The sequence below is a fragment of the Parasteatoda tepidariorum genome, chromosome 1 (genome assembly GCF_043381705.1).
Source record: "Parasteatoda tepidariorum isolate YZ-2023 chromosome 1, CAS_Ptep_4.0, whole genome shotgun sequence".
Classification (NCBI taxonomy): Eukaryota; Metazoa; Arthropoda; class Arachnida; order Araneae; family Theridiidae; genus Parasteatoda; species Parasteatoda tepidariorum.
Genome location: NC_092204.1, coordinates 63,889,522 through 63,906,257, shown reverse-complemented (window position 1 = coordinate 63,906,257; position 16,736 = coordinate 63,889,522). Strand labels below are relative to the sequence as shown.

At 28.7% G+C, this 16,736-nt stretch overlaps 2 protein-coding genes across 4 annotated transcripts in view; one reads left to right on the top strand and one right to left on the bottom strand.

Moving 5' to 3' along the window:
- Positions 1-16,736, top strand: part of LOC107455815 (FERM and PDZ domain-containing protein 4) — a 404,769-nt gene that overhangs the window by 68,926 nt on the left and 319,107 nt on the right. The window lies entirely within an intron of this gene.
- LOC107455824 (uncharacterized) overlaps positions 1-16,736 on the bottom strand; it is a 91,305-nt gene that overhangs the window by 29,012 nt on the left and 45,557 nt on the right. For 2 of the 3 annotated variants that reach the window (XM_071181326.1, XM_043047135.2), the window contains exon 1: positions 6,811-7,452. The exons of the other annotated variant lie outside the window; for it this stretch is intronic. The gene's annotated coding sequence lies outside the window, so the exon portion shown is untranslated. Of the gene's footprint in view, positions 1-6,810; positions 7,453-16,736 lie in introns of those variants that run through there. 3 annotated transcript variants of the gene reach the window in all.

The window sequence follows — 16,736 nt, the reverse complement described above, 5'->3', positions numbered from 1 at the left end:
AATATGGTTTTTTCCTTGGAATTCTAGCTTGTAGTCCAAATCCTGATAACCTTCTTCTTATTGTTCTTGAACTTACTGCAATACCCGCTGCATTCATTTCACATCTAATGGCATCTGATGAAATTTTTCTATCTTGAAGGCATAGCCGTTTAAGTTTTCTATCGGCGGTAGCACTTGTGTATTTTTTTCGGGCTGATTTGGCTTTATTTTACACTGATTTCGTTTTTTCATAACGTAAACAGAACTTTCATACACCAGAACAAGTCACTGAACCACCAATTTGTCTTGCAATTTCAGCATAAGAGAGGCCATTTTCTCTCAATATGACAATTCGGCTTCTTTTTGTAGATGTCCAATTAGTTCTTCTTGTTGATGACATTGTTTAAAATTAGTTTAATTAAAAAAAAGGACTTTAAATATTCAAAAACAGCAATTCTCTATTTAATTGTACTAGTATGCATCATTCCGCAAAATATTTCCATAGCAATAACTCTTTTACCATCCAAATAACCTTAAGTATAGTTACAGACATTTGATTGGTCCTATGAACAGTGTTTGTGATTGGCTAGTACGCTTTTATCGCAAAAGACGTCCTTATTCAAACCTATTTGTGTTTGTTTGTTCTACTAAAAGGGGTATAACTGTTTTTGTAATACAGATATTTTAATTCCGTTTTCGTTATTAAATTTCAGATTAAATTACCTTCAATATGATATATAAATGTTTGCATTTAAGTGAAAATTAATATATTCTACAAGCACACAAGTTGAAAAACAAGAAACTTTCAAAAAGTGTCCACACTTTTGGCCACCACTGTATATATATATATATATTTTACTTACAACAGTTTTCTTCAGTAAATGTAGTTAAGACCCGAATAGCTGAAGTTATATGTAGCTTGTTTTAGAGCCATATGACGCTGGATCAAATAACTGTTAAGGCTGCTATTTAGCCATTATTTGAACCTTTACATTACGGCTCTTAACATTATCATTGGGCTAACCATGAAAGCTTTTTGAATTTTTCGGTAAAACATACTAGTGCTTAATTGTAAGTTTTTATGTTCTTTCTTTGAGTGATTTGCAATTTTTCCAGTTTATTTTGTTAAATGGGGGTGAAAAGAAATATTCATTTAATTTACTTTTTGTGAAAAAAAAAATCGAAAATTCTCCCTTAATTGTCGGAAAAAATTACTGCCCCCTTTTTCTGACTGTGGAGTTAAAATAACCAGGTGCAATGAAATAAAATTGATTATTCAATTTGATTCAAGGAATGTAAAATGCATACGCTGCAGCAAATAGAATATTATTAAATTTTCTGATAAATAAAGTTAACTTTTGGTAGCAAATATAGTTTTTCTCATATACTTTTCTACAATAATAAATTAAAGATTTTGTGTATTTATGTGTTTCTCTTTTAACTGAAGAACCGTTTGCGCTAAAATTCCGCTCAAAATCTTAAAAATCACTAAAGTATTTCAGCCACCCCGTTCAAAAAAGATCTTTGAAAAACAATTTATTATTGTAATTTTTTTTGCATACGATTTTTTTAATAATTGTTGCTATTTAAACTGCAAGCGATTATTTTTCATTTATTAAAAAAATAACGTGATTGATATTTGCTATTTTAAAGTTCTATTTAATCAAAAACAAATTACATTACGCTGGGAATTCATTGGATGTTTCTTAGTAATTATTTAACTTTGATTCTTTATATCACGTAATAAAAAGTAAACTGAACGTCGATGTCGCGTGAAGTAGACGTCACTGATATCGTATTTCGAAACCAATCTGAAATTGTGTTTACATTTACAGTTACGTTTTTGAAACGTGTTTCTTTAAACGTAACTAAGAAAAAGTAAATATTAATTGACATTAGATAAAAAAAGTTATGTCCTGAAGTTCCATTGCACCAGTGAATTTGGTTTATCAAGTGTTGGTATCATTATCTTTTGTGAATCTTGACTATCAAGTGTTGGTATCATTATCCATACCAGTTCATCAATTTTTTAAATTCATCTTTAAATAAGTTCGAGTAAAATTATTAACTCTTTTGAAGAGTTGTATGTACTTTTTGATGAGTTGTATGTAATAAAAATGTGTATTGCTCAATCTAATAATGTAAAGTTACCAGGTAGGGCAACAAACAACAATAATAAAAAGAAAATAAATTATATTAAATATAACTGATCCCATATTGGTCTTTCAGTTTATACACTATCAAGATGTATTAATTAATACCAATTCATTAAATATTTACCATTTTACCATTAAATATTTACCATGTTTTTATCTCGAACAAAGAAACGAAGCTAAAAACACACTTTATAAATCTGTTTTTAAATACGTTAAAAAAGGTAACGTAATTAAATAAAACTTTCCATTTCTAATTCCAATCAATTAAATTATGAGAAACAAATATTTAATTTATAATTATTCAAGAAATCAACACAGGAATTGAGCTTGATGTAACTAAATTAAAATAACATTATGTTAAATTCATTAGAATTCTTTTATAATGTATTTAGAAAGTAAATCAATTATTTTTGAAATAGTTATTATAAAGTCTTTCTAATGAATTCCATTAATCATTTTAAGTAACAGTATCTATCTTTAGCTTCTTGAAATATCTATTAAAAGGTATTACGTCAAACAAGATATAACTCAAGAATTCTTCTTCGTTCTTAATCCTATTACATTCATAAGCTTTAGTTAATGTGATGTTGTCTTCATTAATATTCATCGCGACTATGCTTTATGAAGAATTATTCATCGTTTCCTTTTTCATACATTTCAAATAGAAATCTTCATTCTAATTTGAAAGATTGAGGAATTCCTATGAAAGCTTTTAAATTTTTATTGAAACGGACAATTTCTTAAAAATTCGAAAAATGAAAAGGAATATATTAGCAAATATCTATTAATGTTTAAGCTAATAAAAATTGATTAGATGAAAGTAATTTTGCTGAAATTAAAGATATTGATTAAAGAAATTCTAAGAAAGACTTAAAATAACTTTAGTTTTTCATATTTTTAATAAATTGATTGTACAGTTGTAAGCGCTCACTTGTGTACTTTGTTATAAGAAATTCATATCGGATTTGCTTTTATATAAAACTTCAACTTCAAAGCTTTGTAATTTTGAACTCTACCCAAAAAACAAAAGAATATTTAGATCAAGCATTGGGACAAACTTCCATTTGTGATTTACTTTCTGAGAGAAACTGACCTGTGTTTGAGTTTTTTGTTGGGGAAAAGCACTAAAAACTCCCATAAATAGTCTAACGGCAAGGGAACGCGATTGAATTGACCGGCTGTCTCAGGGATGCGTACCTGAATCTCTTGCTTTAGGAACAATCACTCTATGAGTTGTGCCATTTCAACATGCTTTAGATCGTCTTTTTTTGCGGAGCAAAATAAAAGAAGCATAGTTAAGTAAGTAAAATGTCACTTTAAGTTTAAACAAAGTAATTAAATGCACTTTTTTAATTTATCGCCAATTTGGCGAGTTAGATAAGTATCAACTAGATCAACAAACGACTGTCGATTTTGGCATAATTTTATGAGCCTCAACAATACTGTGGTGAAGTAGCTATTCTATTATTAAAAAATTATATCACAGAACTACAGCACAGAAAAATTATAACATTTTGTAAAAAAAGTTACTTTTCTGAATATTTCCGCTATTTTCATAATCAGAATAGAAGAACTGGATAAATATAGACAAAACTTAATCAAACATTTATAGATAACTGATACGAAATCACAACAATTATAAAATTAGTACGTAGCTCTTTAAAAAAGCGTAATTTAATTTGACGAATTTTCGAAGAACAATATTCGAAGAAAAATTCGTCTCTAAACGCACAAAAAATTCCTTCGCCATCTGAAAAAATATTTATAGACTATGAGATACTCACTTGTAAGAATTAATTTTTTCCCTACTTAAATTCCAAGAAAATATAATAGATTTTTTCCCTAAAATATTTAGTTTTGAATCTGCAGTTTCCTTTATAAAAACCTTTTTTAATAAGATGCTTTTTATGATCAAAAATGATTCGAGAATAACAGAATCAATTTTAAATTTAATAGAAAGCAAATCCACAGAAATTACCGGAGATCTCGAGGTTTAAACCTTCTTATTTCTGAACAATTATTTTTATTCTAATTTCTAAACCATAAACCCACTACACTCTAATTTGCTTTCTGAGAATCATCTTCTCAGGTCATAAAAATACATGCGCGAAGTTTGGTGTTACTTGCAAAAATCAAAAGACTAGTTTCAACTTTAACACGTACCCTCTATGCAACAACTCATTTCCTTAATAAAACTGTTTAGAAATTACAAAACAAGTAAATCACAAATAAAAAAATGAACTATTTTCAATTTTAATACCTAACTACACTCCGATACGGTTTATAAGAATTTAATTTTAGATCATAACAACACTTGCCATAATATTTGATGTAACTCTTTTTATCGTAGCGTTTACCTTATATCAATTAATTTTATTAAAACAATTTTTTTAGTTTGCAAAGTGATAATACACACATTTTGATGTCTTTCACAATAATAGAACAGGATAAACTTTTAATATGGGTCTGCCTCACTCCAATTTATTTCTTTTGTAAAGAATTGTTTTAGTTCACAAAAGTGTACAAAATAGTTCCATTATTATCCTTCTTATTGAAACTTTTTGCTAATGGGAGTTACAGTTCTTCTACGTGCGAGAAAAGAATCGCTTAACAGATTAAACACCAGGGAAAACATTAATCTTTTTGGATATCCTAGAAACATATTTTTATGGCTAGTTTTTTATCAGAATTTTGGCGCAGAAAAGTATAAACACGAAACTAGATCTACAAGACAGATCGCAACTCGTAAACTGCTGAAAGAAAGATAATCGTCCATATTTTAGCTATTTATTTTATAAATGGAGGTCCTTTACTTTTTATGAAATGACCCAACGGATATGGAATAAACCATAAAATAAATTAATACAAAAAGCCTAGATTATTCGAAAGGTGTATTCGTCCATCATTTTTAGCATGTTATCATCCATTACTAGATAAATAATAATATATCGAGTTTTTATCAATAATTTAGCTACGAAAGTCAAAAAAGAGGATTTTTTTATTGATTTTTTAGAGTGTGCTCTGTTAACAGTTTTGTATCCTCAAAATTACCGATGATTTTAAAAATTATTTAAAAAAGGGAAAGTGATAGAAAGGTACGGTTGGCAGCAATCCAAATAGAAAACGAGGTTTCTTCACTCCAAAATTAAAAATTAGCTTCAAAATTCATGCTGATGCTGACTGTAAAAAGATTTTTATATCAGATTGCCGTGCTATATTTTAAAATATTCCAACTGAAATTTTTGCAAAGGTGTCACGTTGCTACAGGAAATGGAGGCTATTTTGAATCAATGTCTTATAGTTTCTCTAAATCAACAACGCTATATTGTGAAGAATTTTGGGACTGCTTTTGGAATTTTCTGAGTAGAATTTCTTGTTTCCTAAACAGAACACAACAAAGCATACACTTCGATTATGATTCAATCTATGATTTGACAAGGATGTTTAAGATCATTGATCTATTTCTGGATACTGAGTATGTGATCAATTGAGCATAAATGTTCTTCACTTCTGTTGCTTGGATTATGACAAATGATTCTTCTCAGCAATGATTCAACTTTTTTAAATGGAAAAAAACTTATATTTACAGAGAAAATCAGTGCAACGAGATAATTTTTCTATCAGGATATACTTTCTTGTCCAGACGCTACGCAAGAACTTTATTTAGTTCATTATCTACGAAGCTTAACATTTTGTTGAAATCCCCTTTTAACACAGTTATGAAATTCTAGAAAAAAACATTTTGGTTCTGCTATGGAATTAAAAGCATTCTATAGAAAAAAAAACATAAAACTCTTTAAAAAGAAGTCATTTTTTTCGAAAAGTAGAAATCAGCACCAAATTCCTTTGCAAGTTTGAAATTAGAGAAAAGAAATAAATTCACCATAATTATTTGATCAGTATCGTAGGTGTAAACAATGTTGAGCCATATATATGCCCTGTATTGTTTATATTTATGACCTGTAATGTATATATTAATGTATATAGTATGACAATCAAACAATTTCTTCTAATTATATTTTAAGAATGTTAAAAATGATATTTTATTTTTTTCCTTTTAAACCACAATTTTTTTTACATTCAGTTATATTATATAGTGAGATATTAGTTAATAAAATACTAAAAATCAAAACAACTTTTTTTAGAAACTTAGAAAAATAGTAATTCAAAGGGCACTATTAATATATTTTTTTTGGGCGAAACAATTGGCGGTTCGTAGAGGCAGTAAATAATTAACATAAACATACAAATAATAAAATAATAAAAATGTTAAAACTCATTAACAGTATCTCTTAACGAAGCTATTATGGTAAACTAAATTGGATACCTTCTTGTTAGCTCAAAATTCTCTTTATTATCAAATAATAACTGCATAATTTATCAAATTACCATTTAAATTAAAATGGCAACAAATAAAGAATTTTAACATACAATTAGTGTTTTATAAGCGAGATGATAATGCAGATTTTACGATGGAAAATTAAAAAAATTCAAAATAAAAATATTGTGTTGTGCATGAAATTTATAATAGTAAAACAGTGGAAGGAGATTAAATGGCATAAAAATATCAACTATTTGTGACAAAAAATTAAGGAAAAATATCAAATTTAGGATTTATTTTGTTCAAAAATAAATCTTTTAGTTATAGTTTAGAAAATTGTATTAAAGTAAATACCCATTCATAAATATTGCTGGTTTGCTCCTTTGTGTTTTTTCCAACAAATCTTATAAATGCGTTAAATTCTGAAAAGATAAAAAGAATAACTCTTAACAATAAATTTTTAAATTGTTAAAATAAAGAAATGATGGTTATTGATTATAGACATAACATTTTACAATATTATTGTAAGTTTTGATGAGTGTGTTTATTTAGCAAGGATATTAGCTACATTGGCCAAACTTGTTCAATAGTAAATAGTTAAATTTCTGTTTCTACAAAATGGCTGACGATTTAAAAAACTAATTAAAGACTAAAGGAAATAGATTGAAGCTTACAGTTTGCTAAGTTCTATTTAGAAAACCAGAATTTTTTTTCGTGATAAATTTTAAATTTAGTTACTAAATTTATCAATAGATTGCGTGATTGACAGAAAAAATTATGAAACAATTATTTTCACTGTATATCATAGCATGGCAATAACTGAAATATTTACACAGGCGTCCATTAAGTTTGTCCTCAGACAGCACACTGCTACATATAAAGGTTATTTTAAAACTATTGTTTTGAATTTTCTTAGTCAACAGTGCCATCTAATGGTCAACTTAATTACTATTTTTTTCACTTTGCTAATAAAATTTATCTCGTTTCTGAAGCAGTAAGTAGCAAACCTACAGTTTTGCCACTATTTTTTATTAATCTGTAAAATCGTATGTCATTTGTTATAAATAAGTTTTTTTTCTAATTTAAATCTTACTTCAGTCAAATTTCAAAAAAAAAAAATTTAAAAAAAGCAGTGTGGTAAAAGCATATCCAGAAAAATTAGATCATTTGGTACACTTCTTTTGACTTGATAAGGGCTTTTAAACGTCACAAATTACACTTTCGCCGGAAAATCTTTTTCGGAATTGGCCTAAAAGTATTGAGGTTCATCGTAATGAAGGAAAGATTAAATTCATAGAATCTAGCTTAATCAGAAAATAAATGGGATTTTTAAATGATCTCTCTTATCCGCTAAGCTTATTCTGACGTTTTTAGTCCACCTTTGAAATGATTGACTTCAACAAAGTTTCGAGAAATATTAATAAAATTTTTTATACTTAAATATCAATTTCAAAAATTTTTGTGAACACTTGATACTTTATTTCTGATGTAATCAAATGATGCGATAATTATGAAACACTCTGAATTTGAAAAAATTAATTTCAAATTTTTTAAAATTATTTTTGTGCTAATTTATTTGGTTAAAATGAAAATAAAAACTAGCATCAAAATTTTTTACTTTTCCTTAAAAATCCAATTACATTTAAAAACTGTTTTTTTTTCAAACTATCAATTATATGCTGAAAATCACATCAATGAAAATTACACAATCTGAAGGCATTGCTAATCACGTTATAATAAAAATTTTAAGATAACAGGCGTTGCAATGTTGCAATTAATGTTATCTCTTTCTCTCTCTATAAATATACTATTTACAACGATATACTACGATATACTTACGATATACAACGCATTTCATACTCTATTTGTTTGACAGTAGCGCTCAGACACAGAACAATTTCAGGTGATTTATCGCGTAAATTCTATATCTAGGTTTTGAATGGACAGTAAAGTAAACCATGATTTCGACAAAGGCTAATTGCTTTCTTGACTAGTATTCCCTTACAAGGCAAATAGTTGAAGGATTAATGAAATATTAGTCTATGAATATTAAGATCTAATTCAGTTCAGGTAAAATTTATTGTAATGATTATTTGTCTCTGAAATAACATGGTGATGAAATTACAAGAACTACATTTTTATGACAACAAACATAATCACCTCAGAAATTAGTAGAGTGCAGAATGCGGTACCCCTTGGATTAAGTACTATACTTAGGAGCTTTCACTCTTTGTTAGTTTTTTTCTTGTCCTATTATCTCGATTTCTTCTCACTTATCTCACTTATAAATACTTTTTCCTTCTTTTCAATAAAAACATTAAAAATCACAAAAAATACGAATGGCACCAGATAGTAAATTTTCCCCCTCAATTTGACTAATGATATTCATCAAATTACTATTAGTATTTGTATTATGTATTAAAAAAATAATAATATTTTAGTCAATGTCTTAAATAAAGTATGTAAACTAAACATGTAACTGAATAAGAATCAAATTAAAGATAAAAATAAGAAATATGTTACAACCTTATAGAAAAAAATCATAGCCTTTTAAAATTATTTCTGCTCTTTCTGTAACTTATATTGTTATATTTAGGGTTTCTAGTTCAAGTTTCGAATATTATTGACAAAATATGCGAAAGTCATTTATTTACATGAATATATAAAATCTGACTTAGTCTAATTCTTGCTCGTGCGAGCCAAGCTCTGAAAGCGTTTTAAAATGTTATAGGTATTTTTTTATGTGTCTTGTTGATGTTTTCAAGAATGGTAAGCATGAGTTTATGTATAAAACTGTCATTTAAAAGCAGCATGCTTTTATTGCTTCCCGTATTTTTTTTTTATTTTTATTTTTTAGATTTAGATACATTAGGTATTTTACTAGGACATTTGCGAATAGTTATTTAATTTATTTATTTACTAGGAGACTTCACCCCCTGCTCGTTGGTGCTCGCCAAGCCCTGGAACTGCTTTCGCAGTTCATTTCGGATTGCTTCGCAATCCAATGCTCGCTTTGCTCGCTCATTGGATACGTTCTTAACGTCTAGCTTTTGTATACTTTTTTGAATGCTGAAGTTCCGAAGACTTTTCACTGTAGAAAGTTCTAAACCTGTACATTTCAATATTAATTTAAAATTGCAAACAGTTAACATATTTTGCTTAATCACACTATTCTAAATTTCAGCATTGGCTTCGATGAAGATAATTTTGTATTTTTAATTCTCTGAAGGGCGCCACCTTAATAATATGGAATTTGTAAAATAAATGTATATATTTTTGATTGTTGATGAAGCCCATCATTTTGTGTTTTCATCAGTGTTCAGAAGCAGAACAACTATAAGTTTTTTATTTTATCACAAAAATATAAAATGTATAAAAAACAAAGAAAAGAGTAAGAAAATGAGTATAGTCATAGAAAAAGTTAAAATTATAATATAGTATTTGTCAGTTAAAATAAAACTTTTTGTTTAAGTCATTGCTAACAATTCAAATTTCTCCGAGGCAATTCTAAAGTATAAATTAAGGTAGTATTGTTAAGTTGAAACACAATATTTTTAGTTTTGATATCAGCAATACAATTCAATTTTTCACAAAAACGATTGTTTCCATCATTAAATTCAGTGTCCACAATTCAAATTTTTCTGAGGCAACTCGTAACCTTTAAATAATATTTTTTTATGTACACATTTCTAAATGTCAGTATTCCACCACAAAACAACTTAAAGTCCTCAAATTTAGCACGAAGTTGTAAAATGTAATGAAATAGGGTCATAGCAATAATGTAAGTAGAAGTAAAATTAGTACTGTAAAATTAAAACAATATTTTTAATCAATGGGCCAAGTTCTTCAAGAAGCAGTTGTAGAAGTAGCTGGATAGAAGTTTTTTTTATTTAAAACTTTTTATGGAAACGCAAACACAAAAACACAATTGTTAATCTGGGCATTTGGCGATACAACATTCATAGAATTGAAGGATTTGTTACGTCAAGCGCTCAGGTATCATAATTTTGATCTAGTTGCGCTTCTATGTCATTTTGATTTATGTTGCTAAGTTAACTTTCAAAAAATTCTATGGCTGGCAACAGCATTTTTATTTTTTAAGTTGTTTATTTTTATTTCTTTTAGAATTCGTTATTTTTTTAGCGAAATGTTTTTTAACCTAACAGAATTCTTTGCCGACTGTTTTCTCTATGAATGAAGAAAATAAAGTAAATATTTAACTGTTGTGAAAAGAATCTTATTTAGTTGTACAAAGTACTTCTTTAAAAATGAAAACTGTTGCCACCAGCGGAAAAGAAATACACCTAAAATTTGGGAGCCACGTAAGAGAATTATATATATTAGATTAATATTTTTTGCTAACCGCTATAGGACAGAAAACGTTAGACAATCATGTCCTTCAGCTTTTAGGTTTGTGGCATCAGCTTAAAATGACGCAACATAACATGATTGTAAGAATTATTTTCGTGATACGAGTAAAAAGAAAACAACTCAACAACTCTGGATGGAAACAGATTCTTGTAAATAAAAGTAGTTGATAGAATAAGCAGTTCGAATAATTTTCACTCGTAAAAGTCATTTTGTAAAGTTAAATTTTTGGATATTTCTTTAGAACAAACAGTAAAAGAATCTGATTGTTTCATATTATATGTGACATGGCGTCCGCGGCAGTACAGTTTGTGTTTTGAAATTTGATGAAACGAAATCAGAAAGGCAAGTGACTTTTGGTGATAGTTGTTAATCATTTTGAATTTTATTGATATTTTAAAGAAGTGTTTGCTTGTTGACAGTTATAGTAGTTTTGAAATTGAATCGAAAGTCTATGAGAGCTGCATTTTCTCGGCTGAACAATGTCATTGATGAAGCCGCAAAACAAGAAGTTGACATACCGGAGGATATGGATGTTTGGCGATATTTGAACTTCTTAAGTAAAAAAACGAACTGCTTTTGACTTTGAATGATGGAATTTCAAATTCATTGTTAACATCTGAAAATATTGAAGAAATGTAATTTAAAAAGAAGCTAGTTTAGTTAATGAGTATTCTTATAAATTTAAGAAGATGAGCTTATTATATAATCGAAAGGCTTATTCGAGTACTGATAGATGCGCAATCGGTAATTAGTGAAAATATAAAGCGAAAATTTATACTCCAACGTTTAGAACTGAAGAAGTTTGGCGGAGAAATTAAGGATCGGCTTCCGTTCTAGGGACAATTCCGAAAAAAGACGCCGATATTGATGAAACTGGAAAGTCTCGAATCGGCAGCGATGGCTGGTTGATACGAGTTTCCGCACCCAACACCCAGCTCGCACCGATCACAGTGCTGGCATAAAATATCCTCAGTGATAGAAGATTCATGGGTTAGAGTCCCCTTGCCGTCAGGCTAACCATGAGAGGTTTGTTTTAATGGTTTTCTGCTCCATGTAACGCAAATTAGTGACGTTAAAAAAGTCGTCCTCCGCAGAGGCAAATTTCTCCTAATACATCATTCAGAAAATCCCTTGTCTTCTGGATTGGGTTCAAAATTACAAGACTACGGAGTTGAATATTGGTAGTTGTAAACTAAAAATTGCATCGGCTGTTCAACGACGGTTTTAAAATAAAAATAAATAACAGAAATTTCATGCATTGGAGTAATTTCTGGGGGACTGAGGGCAGCAAATAGCTGAAACTACGTTATAAATTGAGTAGCAAAGAACGGTTAAAAGGGGAAAATATACTTAAACATACAGACCGAGTGATATTTTTATCATTTTACTTATACTTCAGTTAAACAAGTAACATAATTGCTTAGAGCAACATTTTAATTTCAAAAAAGGATTGACCCAAATTTTAACAAACCATGGCAATTTTAAGAGATATTTATTTCGTTTCCATCTGCAGACCAGTGGAATTTGTGCTTGCGGTGATGCTGATGAGGATGCTGAACATATTCTTCTTCGTTGTAGTCTGTATGCGAGTGCCCGAATGAATTTAAAGATTGATTTGAGACGTCTTTCTATTTGTTGGCCACCTGTCTTGTCAGAACTGGTCAAAAGTATTGAAGTTCTTGCGGCCTTACGGAATTTTGTTTTTAATGTAAATTTGTAAATTTTTCTTCTTTTTGTTTTCTACTTACAACTGTAAGCCTCATGCTATACTTTGTGGTGCATGAGGAGCTTTAAGTCGTTTAAATAAAAAAGAAAAAAAAAGAAGGATAGTAATTAATGCAGGGGATGTATTGCTTACATATCTTATATTTCGCTTCGGGTTTTACTCATCTGGCGAGTTTATGCTGGAATAAAGGATATATTGAATCTGTTCTTAATCCATACATTGAAAATTATAATTGTGTATATAAGAATATTTTATGAGTTATTTACTTCAAATGCAATTTTAACGTAGCATGGAAATGCACGTAATTCAAATCGTAGTGTATAATAAGTAAATTATATGATTTTTTAAACCAAAGGTTTAATCGAACGTATCTGTAGAAATGTTTTCTGATCTTCATTTAAAAAAGAGTGAGATAAAACATGTCAATCTATTACAAAATTGATAAATACAGAATTAATAAGCGAAAGGGGCTCGAATTGCTAAGAAATCCAGGACACTGTAAGGAAGTTCCAGATTAAATTACGGTATAAAGTACACGCACTTCGGGTGCATCATACAATAAATCCATTTTACAGCAAAATTCATTTTTACCGTAAAATATTATATTGTCATTTTTACAATGATATTTTTAAAATTAGAGTGATTCAGAGATTTACGGTAATTATTATAGTAAAAATGACTGTATACCAGATTTTATGTTCGGTAATATGTCCTTAAAAAATCTTATCAGAAAATGAATTCAATTTACAAAAGCAAAAAAGAGACAAAGAAGTAAATAAACTATTAAAACATTAAATCAGAATGGAAAAGCGCCTAAAGCAGCTAAAACCAAATTTTCTTTATTTAATTCAGAAATTCAAGCAAATATTAAATCTGTAAAAATTAAGTATGTGTGTCTGTAAGACAGCACTTCTTCGGGGGACACATCGTCTACAAACACATAGGAGCCTTTCTGTTGTCAATGGAAAAGCCCTAGCTCCTGTATGTTTGTAAACAGTATGCCCCCTGAAGAAGTACTGTCCTATAAACACATATATATTTTAGTTTTTACAGACTTAATGTTTGTTTCAATTTCTAACTTAAAAAAAAAAAATTATTTTGTGTATAATTTACAAAATTGTTAAATATTTTGTGTTTAATTTACAAAATTATTAATTATGTTGCGTTAAATTTATGAATCAGTTATTCAATTTAATTAAATTTTCAAAACTGTAATATTTATCTGTAATTTGCAAAACGTTGCCTCCATTTAAAGTTCTGAAATAAATTAGACTTCACAAATATTCTTAAAAGTTTAAAAAAAAAAAGAAAACTATACACTATTCAAAAATATCAATAATGTTAAGGGAAATTTTTAATTTTGTTTGTTAATGGGACATAAATAAAGTTTCAAACAATTGTTTCGATAAATTTTACCCTTAATACTTACCCGTATGTGTCGCCTCTCTACATAAAATACCCTTTAATGAAGTGGCGGCAAAGTAGTAGTTATCAACAAAGCATGACAAGATATAGTATCGGATTTGTTCAATTTTTGATCAACATCACCGGTACGGAATGTTTTAAAGAATTTACAGTCGACAACGGATTAAAGTTTTCTTAAATTAATTTAGAGATTGTAAGCAAACTTATGGTAATTTACATTAACTTATTTGGATTATTATGAAAGTGATATTATTTAAATATACTGTATTTATTGTTATAATGCTGTATTTATGAGATGCTGTATTAATTGTATAATGCTGTATTAAGTGTACTAAGTTTATATATCAAGCATGCAGATAAAAGAATTCAGTATTGGTATCGTAATGTTTTGCGCTAAGTCTTGGATTCATTTGCAAAAGAAAAAAAAGAAAAAAAAAACTAAAAACATTTAATAAATAATTTTAAATAATTTAATAATACATTTATTATTTAATATTAATGTATATATCAATTATTTAATGTTATTAAGAAACAATTTCATAAATTCCATGTGAAATTATGTTTTTTCCAGTAAAGAATGCTCCGTCAACTTTATTTTTCATTAATTATTACCATTTTGCAAAGAAATATCGCAACAATTCTGAAAGCTTCACATACACTTTCAGAGTTTTATTGCATTAATGTTGAGCACAAGTTTGATAAGTGAATAAAATAATGTTCGTCGCATTTTTAGCTTTTGTATTAATTAGTTCTAATCAATTTTATATTAATTAGTTCACTATTATTCCTAACTGTATTAACGTTCATTTAGTATTAAATTACGCTTATTTTATCTGTTGATTCAGAAATATTTGACTTCTCAATAGCATAAATTATGATTTATTTACATTAACGCAAATAAACGTCTGAAAATTAACGGAGAAAAAATTCTGAAGAAATGACTGTTAATTCTGATAAAAAAAACAATATAATTTTGGTAAGAAACCCATAACATACAGTATATAAACCTTTCATTTTATATTTTTTCCATTCATATAGTAATGATTTAACATATATTGAATGGAAAATTTAAACGAATAAATGTTTTATTTGCCATGCTGCACTGGACATTTTATTTTATTTTATAATCGTCGTTGAACAGCCGACCCAGTTTCGAGGTTTATGACTACTAATGTTCAACTCCGTAGCCTTGTAGTTTTGAACCCAATCCAGAAGACAAGGGATCAAGTATTGGGAGAAATTTGCTTTCGTGGGGGACTTTTTAATCGAACTAACCCGCATTTGCGTGACATGGAGAGGAAAACCACGAAAAACTCCCATGGTTAGCCTGACGGCAAGGGAACTCAAACCCATGATCCGTCTACCACTGAGGATATTTTTACACCAACACTGTGGTCAGCGCGAATTCGGTGCTGAATTCGTTCATCGCTGGGTCTGGTTCGTCCATCAGCCATCGGTGGGATTCGTGCCCGTGTTCACCTCATAGAAAAGTGAACTCTTTGTCCCCCTGAGCCACCACGGCTTTTGAACTAGACATTAATTTCAAGTAAAAACTCAATGAAAAATCCTATTTACCGAAAAAATTCATGATATTTTGATTTAAATCTCCGTCCTTAAACTGCGCGCACAGAAGAAAGTAAAAATCTACAACAAAGGGAATATAATAAAATCCGTATCAGTTGACTCTTAAGGAGAAATGGGTTCTATTTAATTGGATAAACCCATGTATCAGCTAATCAGCTCGGTGACTGTTGATTGCTACCTCTTACCAATGACGAGTTTGCGCTGCTGCATGTGTTTATTATTATCTTATATTTTATCTGTCACATGATGTATTTAACTGTCTTACGATATTTTTATTGTTCGCCATACACTTGCCCGACATTCCCTACACTAGCAGTTCCTATATCCTAACCTAATCGGATATTCTCTCACAATCCGCAACTTCGAAGTCTTTCAGATTATTTGGAAAGTTTTATTTTTCTGTAAAAGGAAATTATAATTTTATTTTTCAATTTAATTTGTGTATGAATTTTAAAATTGTTCTGACCAGCACTATGGTCTCATTTTTTGGTGCTCCTCTAACTATTGCATATATATATTTTGCTTTGGCTATATTAATACAATGTCAGAAAGCACTAATATTTGTGGACAGAATTGCGTGGGTTGTTAAAGAAATAATATCTTCTATTTTCAATTTTCTAATTTTTGATTAGTTTTCTTAAGCTTTTATAATTTTTTAATATATTTTATAATTTTTATTAAAAATCGATTTAAGTAATTTTTTTCGATTACTTTTTTGTTTCCTGTGTTCTTTTTTGCTTTATTTATGTTTTGTTTATATTATAATATGGTTGTTTTATATTATAATATTAATTTAGTTTCAGCATGCTCGCAGCAGTTAATAAAGTTAAATTCTCTTTCTTAATTTATTATTCAAAACGAAACGCGTTTAGGCATTTACTATACAAAACAAATGAAATAAAACAAAAATACGACCACCGAAGCCGACGTCTTCAGGGGGTACCGGCCCCGGTAGCCATTAAAAACAAAACCATTTCTATTTGAGGGAGAAGCAAAAGCTTAAAATATCTCCCTCAGTACCCCTATGGTTTTGTATAGAGGTCCAGGAAAAACAAGATACATTCAAAAGAATAAACAAATTACGAAAAGAAAATCAATAAAAATCATCAGAAAATTAAAAACTCACAGTCACAGGTCAAGAATCAACTTCAAAAGCTAAAGGAAGTTAAAACTG